A 23,150-nucleotide genomic window follows, 5' to 3' on the forward strand; every position below is an offset into this window, starting at 1 on the left:
AGTGATTAACATTTACTTTATAAAAGAATAGCTTTAGTTCGTTGTCAGGCCAAAGAGAATACCGACTCATGCCCTGAAAAACTATGAGTCCCCACCTGGGAGGATTCTGAAGAAGTTTTATAGCAATGGTTCAAGGCCAGGATTGCTGATAAGGATTAGGGTGTGTACAGGGTCTGCACTCCTTTGATATGATTTCAGGTAGTCTCTTGACGAGTTTCTCTACTTCCTTTAATCTTAGGTGTTCTTAGGTGCTCTTCTCTGGAGTGAAGAATTTTCCCTTTGTTGCGAGTTTTTGTCTAGAATCAAGATTGCTGGGAAAGTATCAACAATCTCAGAGATACAGATGATACCATTCTTAGGGCAGAAAGCAAAGAGGAACTAAAGAGCCTCTTGATGAGGGTGAAAGAAGAGAATGAAAAAGCTGGCTTAAAACTCAACATTCATAAAACTAAAATCATGGCATCCAGTCCTATCACTTCATGGCAAATAGAAGTGGAAAAGTGGAAACAGTGGCAGATTTTATATTCTTGGGTTCCAAAATTATTGCTGGCAGTGATTGCAGCCATGAAATTAAAAGACACTTGCTCCTTGGAAGGAAAGTGGTGTTTGATTCTTTATGATCCCATGGACTGCAGCACACCAGGTTTCCTATCCTTCACTATGTCCCAGACTTTGCTTAAACTCATGTCCATTGAGTCAATGATGCCATCCAATCATCTCATCCTCTGTCACCTCCTTCTCCTCCTGCCCTTAGTATTTCCCAGCATCAGGGCCTTTTCCAATGAGTTGGCTCTTTGCATCAAAGTACTGATGATGCTCAAAGTATTTGACCATCAAGGTGGTCAAAGTATTGGAGCTTCAGCTTCAGCATCAGGTCTTCCAATGAATATTCAGGGTTGATTTCCTTTAGGATTGACTGGTTTGATCTCCTTGTTGTCCAAGGGACTCTCTAGAGTCTTCCCCAGCACCATAGTTCGAAAGCATCAATTCTTTGGTGCTCAGCCTTCTTTATGGTCCACCTCTTTCATCCGTACATGACTGTTGGGAACACCATAGCTTGGACTATATGGACTTTTGTCAGCAAGGTGATGTCTCTGCTGTTAACATGCTATCTAGGTTTGTCACAGCTTTTCTCCCAAGAAGCAAGCATCTTTTAACTTCATGGCTGCAGTCACCATCTGCAGTGATTTTGGAGCCCAAGAAAATAAAATCTGTAACTGTTTCCATTTTTTCCCCATCTATTTGCCATGAAGTAATGGGATCATACCTAGGGTCTCCTGCATTGCATGCAGATCCTTTACAGGTGCAAGTGGTTAAGAACCCACTTGCCAATGTAGGAGATATGAGATGTGGGTTTGATCCTTGGATCAGGAAGATTCCCTGGAGAAGGGCATGGCAACCCACTTCAGTATTCATGCCCAGAGAATCCCATGGACAGAGGAGCCTGGCGGGCTACAATTCTTAGGGTTGCAAAGAGTCAGACATGACAAGCGACTTAGCATGTATGCACACACAACCCATCAGGAAGCCCATGACAAACCTAGACAGCATATTAAAAAGCAGAGATATCACTTTTCTGAAAAAGGTCCATATAGTCAAAGCTATGGTTTTTCCAGTAGTCATGTATGGATGTGAGAGCTGGACCATGAAGAAGGCTGAGTGCCGAAGAATTGATGCTTTTGAATTGTCGTGCTGGAGAAGACTCTTAAGAGTCCCTTGCACTGAAAGGAAATTAAACCAGTCAATCCTAAAGGAAATCAACCCTGAATATTCATTGGAAGGCCTGATGCTACAGCTGAAGCTCCAATACTTTGGCCACCTGATGGGAAGTGCCCACTTATTGGAAAAGATCTTAATGCTGGGAAAGATTGAGGGCAGGAGGAGAAGAGGTGACAGAGGATGAGATGGTTGGATGGCCTCACCAACTCAATTATCACGTGTTTGATCAAACTCCTGGAAATAGTGAAGGACAGGGAAATCTGGCATTCTGCAGTCCATTGGGTTTCAAAGAGCCAGACAGGACTTAGCAACTGAACAACAACAAAGATGTCAAAGATATTATATTGTGTATCCCTTGAGGTAGCATCAGGACAACACCCCCAAGGCTGCACTATTACTTCTGCTTCTCCCTTATTTCTGTATCCCTCTCCCTTGTCTAATTAGCAACTGTTCAATCTGCCTTTTGGAACTCAGCAAGGATCATGAAGGCTGGAGTCATTTCTCTAAAAGAAACAGGGAATGTGCCCAGAAGTGGGATTGCTGAGTTGTATAGCAATTCTATTTCCGGTTTTTAAGGAATCTCTACACTGTTCTCGATAATGTCTGTACCAGTTTGCATTCCTACCAACAGTGCGAGAGGGTTCCCTGTTCTCCATACCCTCTCCAGCATTTGTTTGTAGACTTGTTGTTGATGGCCATGCTGACCAGTATGAGATAATGCCTCATTGTCATTTTGATTTGCATTTGATTTTTATTTCTTATTGCAGCACTATTTACAATAGCTAGGACATGAAAGCAACCTAAATGTCCATCAGCAGATGAATGGATAAGGAAGTTGTGGTATATATACACAATGAAATATTGCATGTGCTTTTTGACCAAAGATAAGAAATTACATATTCAAGAAGTTCAATATGTTCCAAGAAGGGTAAATGAATGTCATCCATAGCAAAACACATTATGATTAAGCTGTGCATGTCTAATTACTCAGTCATGTCTGACTCTTTGCAAATCCATGGACTATAGCCTGCCAGGCTCTTCAGCCCATGGGATTTTCCCAGCAAGAATACTGGAGTGGATTGCCATTTCCTCTTCCAGGCGATCTTCCTGATCCAGGAGTCAAACCCCTGTCTACTGGCATCTCCTGCATTCCAGACAGATTCTTTACCAGCTGAGCTACCAGGGAAGCCATGGAATATTACTCAGCTGTAAAAAGGAACACATTTGAGTTAGTTCTAATGAGGTGGATGAACCTGGAGCCTATTACACAGAGTGAAGTAAGTCAGAAAGAGAAAGACAATACTGTATATTAATGCATATGTATGGGATTCAGAAAGATGTACCTATAATCCTACATTCAGGGCAGCAAAGGAGGCACAGTCATAAAGAACAGACTTTTGGAATCAGTGTGAGAAGGTGAGGGTGGGATGATTTGAGAGAGTAACACTGAAACATGTACATTACCATATGTGAAATAGATGACTAGTGGCAGTTTGATGCATGAAGCATAGCACCCAAAGCCAGTGCTCTGGGACAACCCAGAGGGATAGGGAGGGGAGGGAGGCGTGAGCAGGGTTCAGGATGGGGGGAACATATGTATACCTGTGACTGATTCATGTTGATGTATAGCAAAAACCATCACAATATTGTAATTCCTCCAATTAAAATTAATTAATTAATTAAAAAAAAAAAAGAAACAGGGACATAGGAAAGTTTCTGTGCCCAGGAGTCTCACAGGGTCCTGCTTGGTTTCATAAGTATCTTGTTACCCAGCAAACTTTCACATAGTGATTTCTAGCTAAGTACTATTACACTGGTGATTACAAAATAACATTTCTTAACTCTCTCCTTCATTCTTCAATACATATTTACAGGGTGTCTACCATGTTCTAGGCACTATGGTAGGAATTAGGGATAGTGAGGTAACCAAAAGAAATACATTTCCTCATTCACACTGAGAGAAATAAAGAAACAGCCTCTTCTAGCACTTCAAAACTAAAGAACATATACTATTTAGACTCATCATCATCTTTGTATCAAGTAAAGGCACAGACACATTCTGGGTTCTGATTTTGTCTTTTTTGTCTCTTTCTTTTTGAAAAAGATTTTATATATAATACATCCACCATAATATTCACCCTTTTAATAAAATGAATGGTTCAGTGATTTTGGCATTTTTACAAAATTGTGTAGCTATCACCACTATCTAGTTCAAGAACTTTTTTAATCACTCAGATGGTAAAGCGTCTGCCTACAATGCAGGAGACCCGGGTTCGATCCCTGGGTCGGGAAGATCCCCTGGAGAAGGAAATCCCGCTCCAGTACTCTTGCCTGGAAAATCCCATGGACAGAGGATCCTGGTAGGCTACAGTTCATGGGGTTGTGAAGAGTCGGACACGACTGAGCAACTTCACTTCACTTCAAATGGAACTCTATGCCCTTTAACAGTCATTCCCTATTTCCCCCTCCAATTGCCCCTGACAACTTTCTGTGTATATAGCCTATTCTGGACATTTTATATGAATAGAATCATACAATATGTAGTCTTTTATGCCTGGCTTCTTTTCATTTAGCATAATGTTTTCAAGGTTCCTCTATGTTGTACCATATATCAATACTTCATTCCCTTTTGTCTGAAAATATTATATTTTATGAATATATCATATTTTGGTTATCCATTTATTCAAATGCATTTATTATGTGTTGTCAAATTTACTTCAGAGAGGTTGTACCACTATTTTATTCCCACCAATAATGATTTGAGTGCCTATTTTCCCCTAGCCTCACCAACAGAATACACTGTTCCTTTTTTTTACCAAATTAAAAATTTCCTACCAAAGTTATCAATGAGAATTATATTTTCACTTTGCATTCATATAATTTTGAATGAAATTGAATATTTTGTCAAATGTTTAAAAACCATTCTAGACTATCCAACTTTATGTAAACTGATCAAATTGAGAAGAACCCTCTAGTCAATCCACAGAACCATATTAAATAATAAATCTTATTATTTTAAGCATTAAGTTTTTGGGTAGTCAGTTAACCAACAAAAGCTAACAATCCTATCAGCCAACACAAATCATATGACTGAGCCTAAATATAAGGGGCTGGAAAATATAGTCTGCTTCTTTTGAGAGGAATAGCAAATTCACCTGGCAAAGCATATAGATATGGGGAACAATGAGTAATTTGTCATATAACTCAATCTACCACAGTATTTTTCTTTGTTCCTATCTTTATCAAGTATAGCATTTAAAATTTTTCCTTTTTTTATGATGTTGTGGAATAATTTAAGTGAGCTTGTCATTATTTGTGTTTGAGAAGTTGGTAAAATTTGCCCGTAAAACATATAATATTGCTTTTTTGAGAGCTACTTCTTTGATAATTTTTTCTACTTTTTTTCCTGTGGAAATTGGCTTATTTAAGCTTTTTATCTACATTGAGGTCAATCTTAGTAAATTTTATTTACCAGAAATTATGTATTTTTAACCATACTCAATGTGTTTGCATAGAGTTGTGAAAAGTAGTTTTTCATTATTTGTTTTCATATTTTCTGTATTACTGTTTATTTTCTATTTGTCATTTCTTATTTTGCATATGTATACCTTCTGCCACTTGATAGGAAAGCTAGTGATTTTTCTATTTTATTTACATTCCCCAAAGAAAAAGAAGCTTATTTGTTGTACAGTTTCTTTGTGTTTTACCTCAATATTTGCTTTTACATATTATGTCCTCCCTCTGATTTCATTTGATTTTTCTTTTCTAGCTTGTTAAGTTTAAAAACTAATTCATGTGTTTTCATTTTTATTGATATAAGTGTTTAAGGATATTTTCCTCTGACCACTACTTTATTTATGTCACTGAGATTCTGACATCTACCCATTATTATTATTTTTTCAGAAATTTTGGGATTTTTCAATTTTATTTTCCTTTATAGCCAAGAGTTGTTTGTGAGAAATTTATAAAATATGTAGTTGGAAGAAGATTTTGTTTAGATGTGGTACATATATACAATGGAATATTTACTCAGCCAAGATGGGAGGGAGGTTCAAAAGGGAGCGGATATTGGAAAAGACTGATGCTGGGAGGGATTGGGGGCAGGAGGAGAAGGGGACGACCGAGGATGAGATGGCTGGATGGCATCACTGACTTGATGGACGTGAGTCTGAGTGAACTCCGGGAGTTGGTGATGGACAGGGAGGCCTGGCGTGCTGAGATTCATGGGGTCGCAAAGAGTCGGACACGACTGAGTGACTGAACTGAACTGAACTGATGGCTGATTCATGTTGAGGTTTGACAGAAAACAACAAAATTCTGTAAAACAATTATCTTTCAATTAAAAAATGAATAATTTTTTAAAACTGAGGAAAAATAAAGAACTAAGTAAAAGAAAAAGGAAATAATTCTATCTGCAGCAACATGGATGGACCTGGAGATTATCATACTAAGTGAAGTTAAGTCATACAGAGAAAGACAAATATCACATGATATCACTTATATACAGAATCTAAATATATATATATATATACAAATGAACTTATCTACAAAACAGAAACAGACTCACAGACTTAGAGAACAAACTTTTAGTTACCAGGTGGGAAGGATATGGGGAGTAACACACTGGGATTTTGGGGTTGACACACTGTTTTATTTAAAATAAATAACTGGACTTCCCTGGCGGGCCAGTGGTTAAGGCTCCAAGCCTCCACTGCAGGGGTCATGGGTTTGACCTCTGGTCAGGGAATTGAGATCCCACATACTATGTGGCATGGCCAAAATAAAATAAAATATTTAAATAAATGAATATATAAAAATATAGACAACCAATAAAGACCTACTGTATAGCAGAGGGAATTCTGCTCAATATTCTATGATAACCTAAATGGGAAAAAAATTTGAAAAAGATTAGATACATGTATTGTATAACTGAATCACTTTGCTATACAGTTGAAACTAACACAACATTGTTAAACAACTGTACTCCAATGTAAAATAAAAAATTTTTAAAAAGATGACAGTATCTGGCACATAGTTTACAATACATGTTAACTGCCATTATTATTAATGCCACAAGATAGAGGGTCTGAAAAACAAAGAATTGTTGATCATTACTCTATATTTTCTAATGACAAAACAAAATATTTAAGCTACACAGCTACATAAAAGGAGAAGGAAATGGAAACCCACTCCGTATTCTTGCCTGGAGAGTCCCATGGATGGAGGAGCCTGCGGGACTGCAGTCCATGGGGTCGCACCGAGTCGGACATGACTGAAGCGACTAAGTAGCAGCAGCAGCAGCAGCTACATAAAACATTTTCTGGAGACCAAAAAAAAAAAAAAAAAATTGCCATTTATTTTTAGTTTTCTTAAGTGAAATAAGAGAATCTAGTTTGTAATATATTTACCTTTTGTTGAGGTTTATTTTTTTGCTCACTATGTGACAAATTTTCATAAATGCTTCATGTGCACTTGAGAAGCAGGCATATTTTCTATTATCAGAGTGTAAAGTTTGATATATGCATTGGGGCTACCATATTTATTGTGTTGTTTAAGACTTTTTGAGTCTTACACCTTTGGTTAAAATTGACACGTGTTAGATTAAGAATCATATGTTAGTATGTTTCTGTCTATTTTTCCTTGCACCTCGTATAAGTACTAACTAATTTATAATGATAAGTTATTTATGAAGTTGCTGTTATTTGCTTCATATAATTCATAACTTTTATAACTTCTCTGTGTATTGTTGTCTTCAGTAATTATTAAAGTTTCCTCATTTTTCTCATTTAATGTTTTTAGGCCATTCACATTTGTTGATATGGCTGATGTAGTTGATATCAACTGAAATAATACAAAGTATATTTTCTGGCCATAGTACAAACAGCCCGTGGATCAAAGAGAAAGTCACAAGAAAATTAGAAATATTTTTGATTGATTGAAAACAGAGCATATCAGAATTTGTTGAATGTTGGGAAATTTGAGAAGCAACTGATTCTTTTAGAAAATAAGAAATACGTGAAACCAATCATCTAAGCTTCTGCTTTAAGAAAATAAGAGCAAATAATGCAAATGATGCAACCAACAGGAGGTTAATATTTAAAACATACAAACAGCTCATATAACTCAATATCAAAAACAAACAACCAATCAAAAAATGAGCATAAGACCTGAACAGACATTTTTCCAAAGAAGACATACAGATGGCTAGCAAGTGCATGAAAAGATGCTCAACACTGCTAATTATTAGAAAAATGCAAACCAAAACTACAATAAGGGGACTTCCCTGGTGGTCCAATGGTTAAGAATCTGCTTGCCAATGCAGGGGACATGGGTTCAATTCCTGGTCCAGGAAGATCCCACATGCCACGAAGCAAATAAGCCTATGTGTTAGAACTATTGAGCCTGCTCTCTAGAGCCTGCAAGCTGTAACTATTGAGCCCATGTGCCACAACTACTGAAGCCCGCATGCCTAGAGCCTATGCTCTGCAATAAGAGAAGCCACCACAATGAGATCCATGTACCACAACTAGAAAGTAGTCCCTGCTAGCCACAACTAGAGAAAGCCCATGCGCAGCAACAAAAACCCAGCACAGCCAAAAACAAATAAATATTTTTAAATATTAAAAAAAATTAAAAACAAAAACTGCAGTGAGGTATCATAACAGAGTGGTCAAAATGTCTATCATCAAAAAGTCTAGACATAACAAATGTTGGAGAGGATATGGAGAAAAGAGAACCCTCCTTATATACTGTTGGTGGGAATGTAGATTGGTGCAACCACTATGGAGGTTCCTTAAAAAACTAAAAATAGAACTACCATATGACCCAGCAATTCCACTCCTGGGTATATATCAGGAAAAAACAAAGATGCCAGCTTGAAATGATACATGCACCTCTGTGTTTGTAGCAGCATGATCTACAATAGCCAAGACATGGAAACAACTCAAGTACTCATCAACAGATGATTCAGTTAAGATGTAGTACATATACACAATGGAATATTACTCAGCTATAAAAAGGAATCAAATACTTCCATTTGCAGCAATATTGAAGGACCTAGAGAATATTGTGTTTAGCAGAACAAGTTATACAAAGAAAGACAAATAGTGTATGATAATATTTACATGTGGAATCTAAAAAATAACACAGGGACTTCTTTGGCAGTCCAGTAGTTAAAACTCTATGCTTCTAATGCAACGCACATGGATTTGATACCTGGCCAGGGAACAAAATATCCTGCATGCTGCATGGTGCTTCAGCTAAAAGTAAATACATAAAATTTTAAAATAAAACAAATGAAAAAAATAAAATTTAAAAAATAACACAAATTAATCTATATAAAGAACAGAAACAGACTTACAGATAAAGAAAACAAACTCATGATTACCAAAGGGGAGAGGGAAGTGGGGAGGGACAGATTAGGAGTGTGGGACTAACAGATGAAGCTACTATATATAAAATATATAAGCAACAAGGCTATACTATACAGACAGGGAATTATACCCATTATCTTAAAATAACCTATAATGGAATATAATCTGAAAAAATAATAAATCACTATGCTGTCACTTGAAACTAACACAATATTGTAAATCAGCTAAACTTCTATTTAAAAAGGAAAGTAAGAGCAAATTAAACTGAAAGCAAACAGAAAGAAAATAATAAAGGTAAGAGCAGAAATCAGTGAAACTGAAGCAAAAAAAAAAAAAAAAAAGCAATAAAGAAAATCAGTGAAGCCAAAAACTGACTCTGAAAAGTTTGGTATAATGATATCATCAATTGATCAAAATAAATGAATTAAAGAGAGAGAAGCTATTAATTGTCAACATCAGGAATGTAAGAGAGAATATAACTACCTATAGTACAGACATTAAAAAAAAGCAATATTATGACCAATGTATTTTCAATAAATTTAACAACAAAAATAAAATAGACAAATTCCTTTAAAAACACAAACTAACAAATCTTATTAAATAATAAACAGGTTACCTAAATAAGCTTGTATCTATTTTAAATTTTGAATCTGTAGATAAAAATTTTGCCAATTTTCACTAGGGGCTTCACTAGTGAATTCTACCAAACATTCAAGAAAGTTATAATGCCAATTCTATATAAATTATTTCATAAACCAGAAGGGGGAGCGTTTCCCAACTCATTTTATGAGGTCAGCATTATCATACTACCAAAATCAGAGAGGGAGAGAGATGTATCTTATCTTTTCAGGCTGCAAAACACCATAGACTAGGTGGTTTATTAACAACAGATCTGTTTTTTTTTTGGCTGTGCCACACTACTTGTGGAATCTTAGCTCCCTGACCAGGGATGGAACCCAGAACTCATGGGTAAAAGCTTCAGAGTCCTAATCACTGGACTAGCTGGGAATTCTCAACAACAGAAATTTATTTCTCAGAGTTCTAGAGGTGGGGAAGTCCAAGACTAAGACTCTGGTAGGTTCAATGTCTGGTGAAGGTCTGCTTTCTGGTTCATAGGTGATAGTGACTATGGAGCTCTAGGGGGTGCATTCTTTCGTAAGAATTAATCCCATTCATGAAGGGTCTGCCCGCCTGATCTAAGCACTTCCCACAGGCCCTCATCTCCTAATACCATCACATTAAGCATTAGGTTTCAACATATGAATTTGGGCAGGGACACAAATATTCCATCTATATCAAGATGTCAAGAAGAAGCAAAACTATAAGCCAATAACATTCATGAAAATAAACATTAAAATATTTAACAAAATATTAGCATATAAAAACCAGCAATATGTAAGAAGTAAAAAAATAAAAACCAAGTGAGAGTTCTTCTAGGAATGCAAGGTTGACTTAACATCTGAAAACCAATGTAATTTACATCTATGAGAAGCTAAAAAAAAAAATCACCTCAAGAAAAGCAGGAAAAATTTTTACAAATTACATTCATTTATGATTTTTTAAACTGCCAGCAAACTAAGAATAAGAGAAAACATTCTTAAACTGATAAAAAGGCATCTATGAAAAATCTAGAACTAGTATCATGGTTGCCAACATCTGTTGGATCATCGAAAAAACAACAGAGTTCCAGAAAAACATCTACTTCTGCTTTATTGACTAACCCCAAAGCCTTTGACTGTGTGGATCACAACAAACTGTGGAAAATTCTTAAAGAAATGGGAATACCAAACCACCTGACCTGCTTCCTGATAAATCTGTATGCAGGTCAAGAAGCAACAGTTAGAACTGGACATGGAACAAAAGACTGGTTCCAAATCAGGAAAGGAGTACAGCAAGGCTGTATATTGTCACCCTGTTTATTTAATTTATATGCAGAGTACATCACGAGAAATGCTGGGCTGGAGGAAGCACAAGCTGGAATCAAGATTGCTGGGAGAAATATCAATAACTTCAGAAATGCAGATGACACCCTTATGGCAGAAAGTAAGAAGAACTAAAGAGCCTCTGGATGAAAGTGAAAGAGGAGAGTGAAAAGGCTGACTTAAAACTCAACATTCAAAAAACTAAGATCATGGCATCCGGTTCCATCACTTCATGGCAAATAGATGGGGAAACAATGGAAACGGTGAGAGAATTTATTTTCTTGGCCTCCAAAATCACTGCAGATGGTGACTGCAGCCATGAAATTAAAAGACATTTGCTCCTTGGAAGAAAAGCTATGACCAAACTAGACAGCATATTAAAAAGCAGACATTACTTTGCCAACAAAGATCCATCCAGTCAAAGCTATGGTTTTTCCACTAGTCATGTATGGACTGAGTGTTGGACTATTAAGAAAGCTGAGCATCAAAGAATTGATGCTTTTGACCTGTGGTGTTGGAGAAGACTCTTGAGAGTTTCGTGGACTGAAAGGAGATCCCAACCAATCAATCCTAAAGGAAATCAGTCCTGAATATTCATTGAAAGGACTGATGCTGAAGCTGAAACTCCAATACTTTGGCCACCTGATGCGAAGAGCTGACTTACTGGAAAAGACCTCGATGCTGGGAAAGATTGAAGGCAAGAGGAGAAGGGGATGACAGAGGATGAGATGGTTGGATGGCATTACTGACTCGATGGACTTGAGTTTGAGTAAGCTCCAGGAGTTGGTGATGGACAGAGAAGCCTGGCGTGCTGCACTCCATGGGGTCACAAAGAGCCGGACGTGACTGAGCGACTGAATTGAACTGAGTATCATGGTGAAAGACTGAAAGCTTTCTCCTTAAGTTCAGAAATGAAATAAGGGAAGAAAGTGCTCTCTTGCCACTCCTATTCAACACTGTATTGGACGTCATAGGCAGTGCAGTAAGACAAGAAAAAGAAATAAAGGGCATACAGATTGGATAGGGGAAAAAAATGAAACCTGTCTTTATTTATAGACCCATGGTTATCTGTGTTGACAGTCAAAAAGTATCTACCAAAAAAAAGCTAGAATAATTAGTGACTTTAGCAAGGTTATAGGATATAAGGTTAAAGCACAAAAGTCATTGATTTTCTATACGCTAGCAATGAACAATTGCAAATTGAAATGTATACTGCATAAAAATATGAAATAGGAGCAAGTCTGGCAAAATGTATGGAAAATCTATATATGATGAATGGCGCAATATTAATGAAAGAAATATTTAAACCTAAATAATTAGAGAGATATTCATGGTCAAAATCCTCAAAATTGCTGAGATGTCAATTTCCCCCAAATTAATTTTTGGATTCAACATAATCCTAATCAATTTTGAGGATTTGACATGCTAAACCTAAAATTTGAAAACGTATATAGAAATCAAAGGACATGGAACATCAAAATTAAATTTGGAAAAGAACAGTTGGAGAACTCACATTACTTGATTTTGAAACTTACTGTAAAGCTATAGTAAGACTATGATACTTGTACAGGGATGTCCTTGGTGGTCCAATGGTTAGGGCTTAGTGCTTTTGCTGCCCTGGCACAAGTTCAATCCCTGTTCAGGGAACTAAGACCCCACAATCTGTACAGCCTAGCCAAAAAAAGAAAAAAAAATTTTTTTGTATAATGATAGACATATTAGTGGTACAGATTAAAAAGTCAGAATTAGACCTACACATATAGATGGTCAATTGATTTTCCCACAAAGATGTCAAGATAATTCAGTGGTTATGGATAGTATTTCCAACAAATGATCCGAGAGTAACTGGATATACCTATGCAAAAAAAAAAAAACAAAAAACAACAACAACAAAATCAAACACCCCAAAACCTTTAACCCTTTCCTCACACCATGTATAAAAATTTACTTAAAATAGATCACAGATCTAAATGTAAATTCTAAAACCATGACACTTCTAGGAGAAAAACTTTATTTCCCTGGTTTAGGTAAAGATTTCTTGGATCATGCAAAGCATGAACCAGAAAAGAAAAAAATTGATAAATTGTACTTCATTAAACTAGACATCTTTTCAAAAGATATGATTAAACAAAAAGACAGGCCACAGTCTAGGAGACAATATTTACAAAACACGTATCTGATAAAAAAAAAACTTGTATCCAGAATATTCAAAGGACTTTCAAAATTCATAATAAGAAAATAGACAATAAAGTAGGCAAAATATTTTGACATTTAGTTTAACTTTTCCTTGAGTGTATTATCCTGTGGCAGTTCTGGCTTTGTCAAGGGGCCTTCTGTTAGTCTTCCAGGTCACAGTTGCCCTAAGCATTGTCTTTTTTCCTCTCCTTGAGTCTCTTTAAAACTAAAACTTGAGGTTATCAAATGTTATTGGTTGAATTTTGTCCCTCTAACAGATGTCAAACTTTTAACTTCCAGTACCTGTGGATGTGTTCTGGTTTGGAAATAGAGTCTTAACAGATGATCAAGTTAAGATGAGATTATTAGGGTAGGCCCTAATTCATTATGACTGGTATTCTTATAAAAAAGGGAAATTTGAATGCAGAAGTAGACACATACAAAGGGAAGGCTGAGAAAACACGATGAACAGCATTTACTAGCCAAGTTATACCTGAGGCTACAAGAAGCTATGAAAAAGGAATGGAATAGATTTTCCCTCAGCCCTCAGAAGAAACTAACTTGATTTCAGACTTCTCAGCTTTAAAGAGTGAGACAATAAATTTCTGTTGTTTAAGCAACTCAGTTTGTAATACTTCATTACAGCAGCCCCAGGAAAATAACATACTAGAGATCAGTGGATGCCCCCCACAACAGCTGGCATCAAGACTCATTTTCCCTATTTTTGGTCTCTGCAGATTTCCCTTACCTTCTTATCAGTGCAACTCTGAATTCTAAAGTATATTTAAAAAAATATTTTAGCCAGCAGTTTATTTGTTATGTTTTGGGAAGATTTTTAAGGAAATCTAGTCTTCATTTTGTTGGAAATGAAAATCTGCTTGACTCTTCCAGAGTAACTTTCTGAAAATGGAGTTTGGTATCTTAAAGGTACTTATTACTTTCCAAATCTAACTTATTACTTCATTATATCTAATGTCCTACTATATACCATATAAGATATTTTATTTCTCTCATTAACTTTCTAGTTCCTTGAGGGCTGAGATGATGTCTTACCTTTATATTCTCAGCATATGCAAAAGCACTTTACATATAATGGGTTTTTAATAAATGTGGTTATTCAACTGAAAGTACTTATATATGGTCATATGCATAGATACTTGGAGTAATGACTTTAAATTTAAAGTTTTTATTCTTAATCCACAAATGTCTGTGTTACTCAAGGTTGTATTCACAGAAGAGGGATTTTCTTTTCTTTCTGATTAATATAACTAACTCTAAATCTCAGAAAACCTGTTAGTGTATAGCCTTTCAAGCTTCCTATGTTAGAGTATTAAATGACTTATTAATTAAATATTATTCCTAATTATTACAACCTTGTTAAGTAACTGTTGTTATTATTATGCCCATTTTACAAATGAGAAAATGAGGATTAAAAAGGTTAAGTGCTAAGATATATAGTATGTACCAGAGTTAGAAATAAAGTTTATTTATTTTGAATAGTGAATGGTCCTAAAGCCATTCACTCACTATCCTCTACTGCTTATTAGGGATCCCATTATCTAATGATTATGAAACTCCTAGGTATTTCTATTCTCATTTGAATCAGAATATCATAGTCACTTATTCTAAAATAATGTCTTTCATTTATACCTTTCAAAATACCTACTTACACATGTTTTTTATATTTTCTGTCCATGCAGTTGCTTTCCATTGTTCACCCAATATAGTGTTAGATGTAGACACCTCCAGAGTGTACATGCTAGAGAAGTCAATTATTTTGAAGTGGCCTTCCCCTTTTCTTCTCAATAAAGGAAAATTTCCACTACAGGATATTTAAATCTACAGTATCATAAATCTAATAAGATGGTGTAAGCTATACCACATACCACATATCATGTCCTTGCTTATATGTTGCTTGCTTTCTAGTTGTTGTAAGATACCATATACAATAAGATGGCGTAAGCTATACCACATATCACATATCATGTCCTTGCTTATATCTTGCTTGCTTTCTAGTTGTTATATGTGTGCCACATGTAAACTTTATTTATCCAAATAGTTTTTTAAGTTCCTTGGGGTCAAGAATGGGTTTTCTCTTACTTTGTATTCCCTATAATAATAGTTCCTGTTAGTAAAGTCTTGCTGAGTCCCAGGAAATTTATACAAATTTCATTTACAGTAACAACAAATTAGGTATTATTACCCCCATTTTGCAGATGCAGAAAGCTTTGGAGACAATTGGTCTCAAAGCTATAAACCTATTAAGTGACTATAATGATGGATCCTTAATATGTGATTCTTGAGTTGATTGATTTGTTATTTCCCTGAAAGATCTTTTCATCTGGCTATAATGAAGTAACAAAAGACATGGGTTCATATCCTTATGCTATAATTACAAGCCTGTAACATGGGCAAGTTATTCAACATCATTAAATCTGAGTTTCTGGATTTATAAAATTGGGAGAATAAAGCTCAATCCATGAAGGGGCTATGAATATTAAATTAGGTTATACAGAGACTAAATAATGAATATTGACTTATTAACTTGCTTGATTTTGTGTTTTCTTCTCTCTCCTTTTACTGAAATGTAAATTGAATGAATATATTTGTAAATTAAGAAGTACCAAAAAGAAGAGATAATTATTAGAGCATCTCCTACTTTCTTTGTGTACACAATTTAACAGGATGATGACAAATTTCAGTATATTTAGTACTTTTTATGCTAACATGTTCATAACTATATTAAAATAGTTTTAGAAAATCCTCTCAGGTCAATTACCATCACACTTCCTATATAGAGACTCACTTGCTTTTTAGCATGGTCATATCCCTTTTTCTAAATATTTAGGATTTTATTTCCAATAATATTGGATAAGAAATCAGTAATCTTTTAATATAATGGAAAAGGATTTAAATATTTTTTTCCTGTCACGCCTTTTCCCCAAATTAATGGAAGATTTTCAGGTGAGACAATTTTTCTGTTGATTTCACATCATTGTTGTTCTTTAACTTGAATCTTTTATCTGAATTTTATGTTTTGATCTGATTTCTCTTTAATCTGTTCTGTTGCTAAATAAGGAGAAACCTTGCAATGTCTCTACAGAGTTCCATTGTTTAAATTCTACATATTTAAACTCAAAATGATGATATTAAAATATTACCTTACTATAGAAATATTAAATAAACCTTACATTGATCCTAAATATAATCTATTTGTTCATAGAAGATGAAATCTGGTACTGAAAATTCTCAGACCTTTATCTTGATAATTTGAGACAGAACATTTTCCTTAGAAAGCACTTATCTTTACAGTTCTTTTATATGGCTAAGCCTCAAACTTTATGTGCTGATTTTAGGGTATGGTACATTATCTTTTAATAGGATCTGATGAGCTAAAAGGAACTTTGAATAACTTTTTTGAGAAAAATTTAAAAATTAGAATATCAAAAATTAGTATGTGCACTATATTTTATAGATATTATCCATATGTTTGAAGAACTGTACATTAAAATTTTTTAAACATAATAAATAAGCCTTTTTAAAGAAATGAAAGCAATCATTTACGTGCAGCTGTTATTATGTACAGTTTTCTTTTATATTAATATTACATTAATACTTCCCCATGACATTTGTAATGTCCCTATGGATTCAAAAAACATACATATTCCTTCTTTTAACTGTCTTTGTATAAAGCTATTTGCTTTTTCATCAGGTACATGGTATATTTAAAAACTAGGAAATTTATACTGCCTCAAAGCCATTTTGATTACTCTTAAGCAAATTCGCCAGCATTCAGTCAGTTCTGTACTCTCTCCCATGCGGCCCTACTCGGGCTGCACATTAAACAGCTCCTCAGTCTAGTCCAGATGTCCAACTGTATCCATTCACCCTTTCAGATTGGTGTTAAACTTGCTATTTTTGGACAGAATATGTATATGTTGTATTTAAGTAAAACATATATGTAATTTTAAAATACAACCAAATATAGTAAATGGTTACTGTCCAACCGTGTTTTAAAAAACATTATCTAAGTGAAATAGTAGAAAACTTCACTGGAAACTCTAAAATTATCCATACAAGTACATTAATTTGTTTATTTCCCATGGTGGTGTAATGGGAAAAAATTGTTTTTTGGTCTTTGCCCCACTTTTGAATTATTGGGCAAATGTCTTTACTGGTCTTGCTTTGTCCTTGCTTTTGGATTATTTAGCAAATTGCCCATCATGTAATTGATATTAAGCTAATTCAGAGGCATGGCTATCCAAAACACTTGAAAAGTCCATTATTCCTCTTATCTTTACCACAATTCTGTTTCTAATATTTCAAATTTGATTACACTAATTGTGGATGTTAAGTGGCTTTCATATATATTTGCTTCATGATAAGAATTTGAAACAATAACCTAGATAGAACTAAGACCTGCATCAGTGTATCCAGTTCTAAGATTTTAATTTATATCTTTCCCTGGGTCATTAGTGAAAAGGATCTCATGTATATCTAAAAAATTATCAGCTTATATTCCTGAAGCAAATCATAATTTATCATCTTAAAAAACAGCAATAGGAAGTGAATTTGTAGTATTTGTCCAAAATATCTATTTACTCAGTATTGAACATTAGTAAGAAATATCTAAATATACACACACATACATAAAAATGCTCATATATAACAGGACTATAAACTATTATTTGGATTACCTGCATAACCAAACATATGCTTATAGATAAACACAGAGAACTTTGGTCCATCTGCCAAGTGTAAAATTTAATTATAAAACAATAATCACTACAATTAAAGTATATAATTTACCAGGAGGAGTAATTTATTTAAAAAAAGAAAACACTGCCTTGGATTTGATATTATAGTCCTCTCTTCATATTTTCCAAGTATCAACATTCTAACTTTTCACTAGTTAAAACAATTAGCCTTATCTTACTGTGGCAAATTAAAATATATTAAATTATTTTGCAAAGACCAGAAACTAAATTTAATACTTTTAAGATCTTGATTCTAAAATTATAACCTTAGCATATGTCAAATTTTGAATGTATTTTAAGATTCCAACTTATATTCAAAACATAAATATACACTTGCTACAACCTAATGCCCATTTTTTTCACTTAACTTTACTTTAAATAAAATACAGACAATGCTTTTTTCACTCATAGACCTATGATAAATTTTAATTAATGGGAATGATTACTTTTTAGCATCACAAAACAGGGTTTTTAAAACTGAAGTCATGTTTGTGAACAGAGAAGTAGATGACTGAGGCAGCAGGAGTAAAGGAGAACTGGAAACCTTTTTCTACATGCTATTTTTGTTCATCACCTATAATGTAGAGACAAAAAAGTAAGAGAAGTTGGAAAAAAGAGAAAGAAATAAATATGGGGACAGCCAAAAACATAGGTGATAGTGTAGTTAAGTTTTTTTTTAACTAATGTATTTTAATTATGTCTTATGTAACACTGAAAAAGATATTCTGGACTTCAACCCCTTTTATATATCAGAGGAGTATTACATAACTATCTTTCACAGTTAAAAATCATTCCACAATACACACTATCACTTATTTGAATTTGAGATAGGTAATACTGTACTATTAATCAACATCAAATGCTACTTAATAATGTGATCCCATTTATTCTTTTGATATATGAGATTTTTAAAATTTCATCTTTCATCATCACAGTGTAATAACTGATTTGCAAATTAATTATTCTAGGCCTTTCAAATGCTAACGTTCATCCACATCTGTTCTGAACTTGGACAAAAGAAGAAATGCATATTTCTTTTTAAATGTGTATATAAGTCTAGTGTGAAGTTCTTGAATTAACAGAATGGGCATCAGAATCCTGCTACATCATTAAGGACAGTCACTTCTTAGTAAATATATCTGAAGAAGAAAACTTTGGAACAAGAACAATTTGGGCCCAAATGGCTTTTACAATAGTTCCAAAATATAAAAGAAGATACTGTTACATTAGCAATAGTATAGAATAGCCAAATTATAGAATAATCATTCTTAAAGCATAGTGAGTTATTTTTTCCTTTAGGAAATTATGTTTCTAAGGCATACATTTTAAACCCAGGACAGACTTCTTTACCAGCAAGCTGTACAAACTGTACACTTAGAAGAAACAAGGGAGTGAACTGTACTTTAGTATAGTTGTGATAATTTAGTTGCATTTCTAAATTAAACTTTTAACATTAAAGATGTTGGTTTTGCTTTATATGTGAACTTTCACTCTGCTTATAACTAATCTGCAAAACTAAGGTGTATAACTAAAATAAAATTAGAATGATACTGCTTTATATGGTCAAGATAAAGTATCAGTTTTTTTTCTAAGTAACTACTGTACTTAAGAAATATAGAGAGCAGAAGCTCCCATTTCCAAACATTTCAATGCAGTTTTTTTAAGCTTTTCACCTATTAATTCCACAAACTGTCCCATTATTTTAATGTTAAAAGGCAATTAATATCACTTTAATTATATCAATTGAATGCATCTGAGGTCCTGGTAAATTATTTTTTTCTTTCACAGTATAGATTATATGTAGGATTTCTTCTTGGTGCTCAAAGAAATGACGGGTAGTTTGGATAAGGATTGGTGGTTTTTTTACTTCCTCCCCCAAAGAGCTGATGTTTTTGGCTGACTGTTGTGTTTTTTTTTTTTTTTTTGCGGGGGGGTGGAGGGGGAGGGAAGAGAAAAAGTCTGTAAGTTGAATTATTGAATAGGCCTAACACTGAAAATCTTCCTTGACCAATGGTGACTGGAGAGAGGAGAGATGAGATCAAACACACTTAGTATAACAGTATCTGTGTAGTTTTAGAAAATGTACAAACTCGTCCAGCCCCCCGTCCCTCTCCTCCTATGTGCTGGTACCTCTGGACCGTCCTGAAGCCATTTTAGAACTTAGGAAGGAGACACACTTGTGCTTTTGCAGGTGCTGTGGTGGCAAGGATAACCTCTGCTCCTTTGCCGGGTGTGTTACCATGCTGTTATTGAATATCTTTGAGGATTAAAGACAGCACAGAAAATTCCAAACCCACATCATAACACCTGAAGCTCGCACAATGTTTCTATAGCAGATGGCAAAACATTTCACTGGAAACTTGATTTACCAAGTGAATATCCAGATCTGCAGAGTTTTTCATCTTTTCAGGCACCGCTGAAGATCCATACTGGATTTTCGGCTCTATTCCGGGTTGAAAAAACAAGACCACTTCTAGGTGTTTTGCGCACCCCAGCCCCACCCAAAGTCCCGACGGGCCTGCAATTCTCAGTGTTTCAAGCTGAGGGTCTTTCCGAATGAATGTGCATTTTCAGTCCCGGACGTCTAATAATTTGTGGGGGTAAAAGGCAACACCATAGGACTTTTCGGACAGTCGAAGAGGGTGAGAAGCCGGAGAGGCAATTGCCTTCTCGCAGTTGGACGTGAGGCTCGGAGCCCGGCTGTCCTCAGCTGTCACGGGGGGAGGGGGGAGGGAGTGCTGGCATTGGCTTTGGGCATGGAGTTGCTCCAGCCGCCGCGCCCGGTCCCGCCGCCAGCTCACCTCTGCGGAGAGCTAGGCACTCACCGGCCCGCTCGCCCCTGCTCCCAAGTCGCCCTCCGGCCCCAGTCCTCAGGCATAGGTCGCCGGAACCATCCAGAGGGATGGCCGCCGCCTCCTCAGGGGCCGCTGCCTGAGGGCCAGGGCCGGGGAACCCTGGCCGCCCTGGCAGCCCGTAGCACCCGGGGCGCTGTGGCGGTTGCAGTGAGGCACCGGGGCCCTCTCCCCCTCCCGCCCCCGCTCTCGCCTCCTGCCTGCCGCGCCGTGCGCCCGCTTGCCCCAGCCGGCTGGCGCAGCAGCGCACACAACTCACTCCGAGGGCGCCTCCAAGGTTACCCGCGGGGTGGGGGCTGGGGCAGTCTCCGGCCACCGGCCTCCTCCGCTGCCTTCCTATCGCCGCGGCTCTTCAGCCGCTCCAGGGCGACCGGGTTCCAAACCCCAAAGCAGAAGAGACTCCAAAGTCCGGGGAGGGAAGTCTCGAGCTGGGAGCAGACGAGCGTCCGGGCGGGGGGCGGCCTTAGTTGGCTCTGGGTGCTGGGAGAGTCGGGTCAGGCGAGGTCGCGGCAAGAGGGGGCTGTGGCTCCGGCGGCCGCGCTCCGGGCCGCGCTGGCTGGGCCGGGGGGCAGCGCACAGGGGCTGCAGGCAGCACCGAGGCATCCAAGGCGCCCCGGGCCCGCTGGGGGGCAGAGACAAGCGGGCGGCCAAACCTGCCGAGGAAACTAACTAAATAAAAGGAGACTGTTATTTAAGGCGCGGAAATTTGAAATATTTGGACAGGAAGAGAAAAGAAAAGAAACCTTAGCGAGGGAGGGGAAAAAAAAAAACACAACGCGAGCTAACGGTTTTGAAACTCCCCCACCCCCACCCCGGGCTTTTCTGCGCGCCCTGAGGGAGCTCTGGGCTCCAGCTTCCTCGCTAGGGAGCCGGGAGCTGCGGTTGGAGTCTGGAGAATTTCGAAGGAACAGAAAGGATGACTCTGCAGCCCCTCCATAGAGGACTTGGGTTGACGACGGGCAGAGCCTTTTTACCCCGGTTCTTAGGCTGGAAGCTTGTCTCCAGCCTCTCATTAGGTCCCTAACGTCTATCTGATTATTTTGAAATTGTGGTGTAAAAATCAAAGCAGTCTCCATAGCCCAAGACCCGGACTTTTCCCCTCCACCCCCCCCACCCTATCCCCCCACCCCCCCTTTTTGATGAAGGTCGCTTAGGGCAGTCAGGAAGGCTGTGACTACGACCCTTTCTCGCTCCAGCACTGTGCTCTTTCAGCACTTCTGGACGATTACTTCTTCCCCCGGCAAAAGCCGAAAGCACCTTTTTGGGAACTGAGATTTCGAAACCAGTCCGGGGCTACGGCCACAACGTTTGTTTGACCCACATTATCAGGCACATTTACAATATTACTAATTGAAATGCTTTCCCGGGACAGAAATATTTTATCCATTTATTGGTCACCCAGCGTGGTGTGTGTTTGTAGGAGCTCATCACACTATTAGGAGATGTGTATTGTTTATCAGAGAACTATTGATTTACTACCAAAAAATGATAAAATGCAGTTTGCTTGGTGGCTTGGAGACCAGAACGTGGACTGAGGTCCTTTTGGTGTTCTCCCCCACCCTCCCTGCAACCCCTCACCGGCCCTGCTTTGCCCCAGGTATAAGCCGGGGGTTCAATTTACTGAGCAAAAGCTAAGCCTGAATTTCCCGACGTGGATGCAGGCTCAGAGAATGAACTGAGTTTGAGAAACGCATCTCTGCCTACTGCCGCGCCACTCTTTCTCTGTCTTCGTCTCCTGAGGCCCTGGTTACTCCATTGATTAGCACTTGCCTCTCTACTCTGCATCTGAAAAAGCTCAGATCCTTTCCGGTCTCAGCTGGCTGTAAATTAAACCCCCGTTAAACTCTGCAGTACCGTTTCTTCCATCCTATACATTTCGGTATATTTGTCTTACTGAATATTGTCGAGGTTTTTAAGAGATTGAATAATGGCTTTTCATATTTCCTAGAGGGGACCACACAACTCATTTCTAAAATACTTAGATTAGCAAAGCTATTTCCTGCGAAGAACCAAAGAAATGTGGCGATGTTTTAATGTCTAGGCAAGTTTTAGGCTGATGAAGAGAGATAGAGCTCCTTCTCCTCACTTCGTGCTCCGACCATCTGAGACTAAAGCAAGCGCAGAAGGACCGCTCTTTAACTTCAATGAACATCCTATATTCGAAATAGCTAAAGAGCGATTTTAATGCTTATACTTGGTGGATACTGAAAAGTCCATTAAATCAACTTTAAGAAACATTTATCTTTACAGTTGCAACTTGTAAGAAGTATTACTTTTATTTTTAGTAATAGTCTTGTGTTTAGAAAGTATTCAGCTTACTCAAGCAGTGTATTTTGTATATTGATTCTAGTT

At 36.9% G+C, this 23,150-nt stretch overlaps 1 long non-coding RNA gene across 1 annotated transcript; it reads right to left on the reverse strand.

Annotated features, from left to right (window-relative positions):
* Positions 1-2,696: 2,696 nt before the first annotated feature.
* LOC138069473 (uncharacterized) lies at positions 2,697-21,184 on the reverse strand. Its single transcript, XR_011144082.1, has 5 exons — positions 21,058-21,184; positions 20,316-20,389; positions 6,910-7,039; positions 6,561-6,600; positions 2,697-2,925 (listed from the first exon to the last, which is right to left on the reverse strand). It is a non-coding gene; the product is annotated as an uncharacterized lncRNA (long non-coding RNA).
* Positions 21,185-23,150: the final 1,966 nt, after the last annotated feature.

Source organism: Capricornis sumatraensis, chromosome 2 (genome assembly GCF_032405125.1).
Source record: "Capricornis sumatraensis isolate serow.1 chromosome 2, serow.2, whole genome shotgun sequence".
In the NCBI taxonomy this organism is placed as follows: Eukaryota; Metazoa; Chordata; class Mammalia; order Artiodactyla; family Bovidae; genus Capricornis; species Capricornis sumatraensis.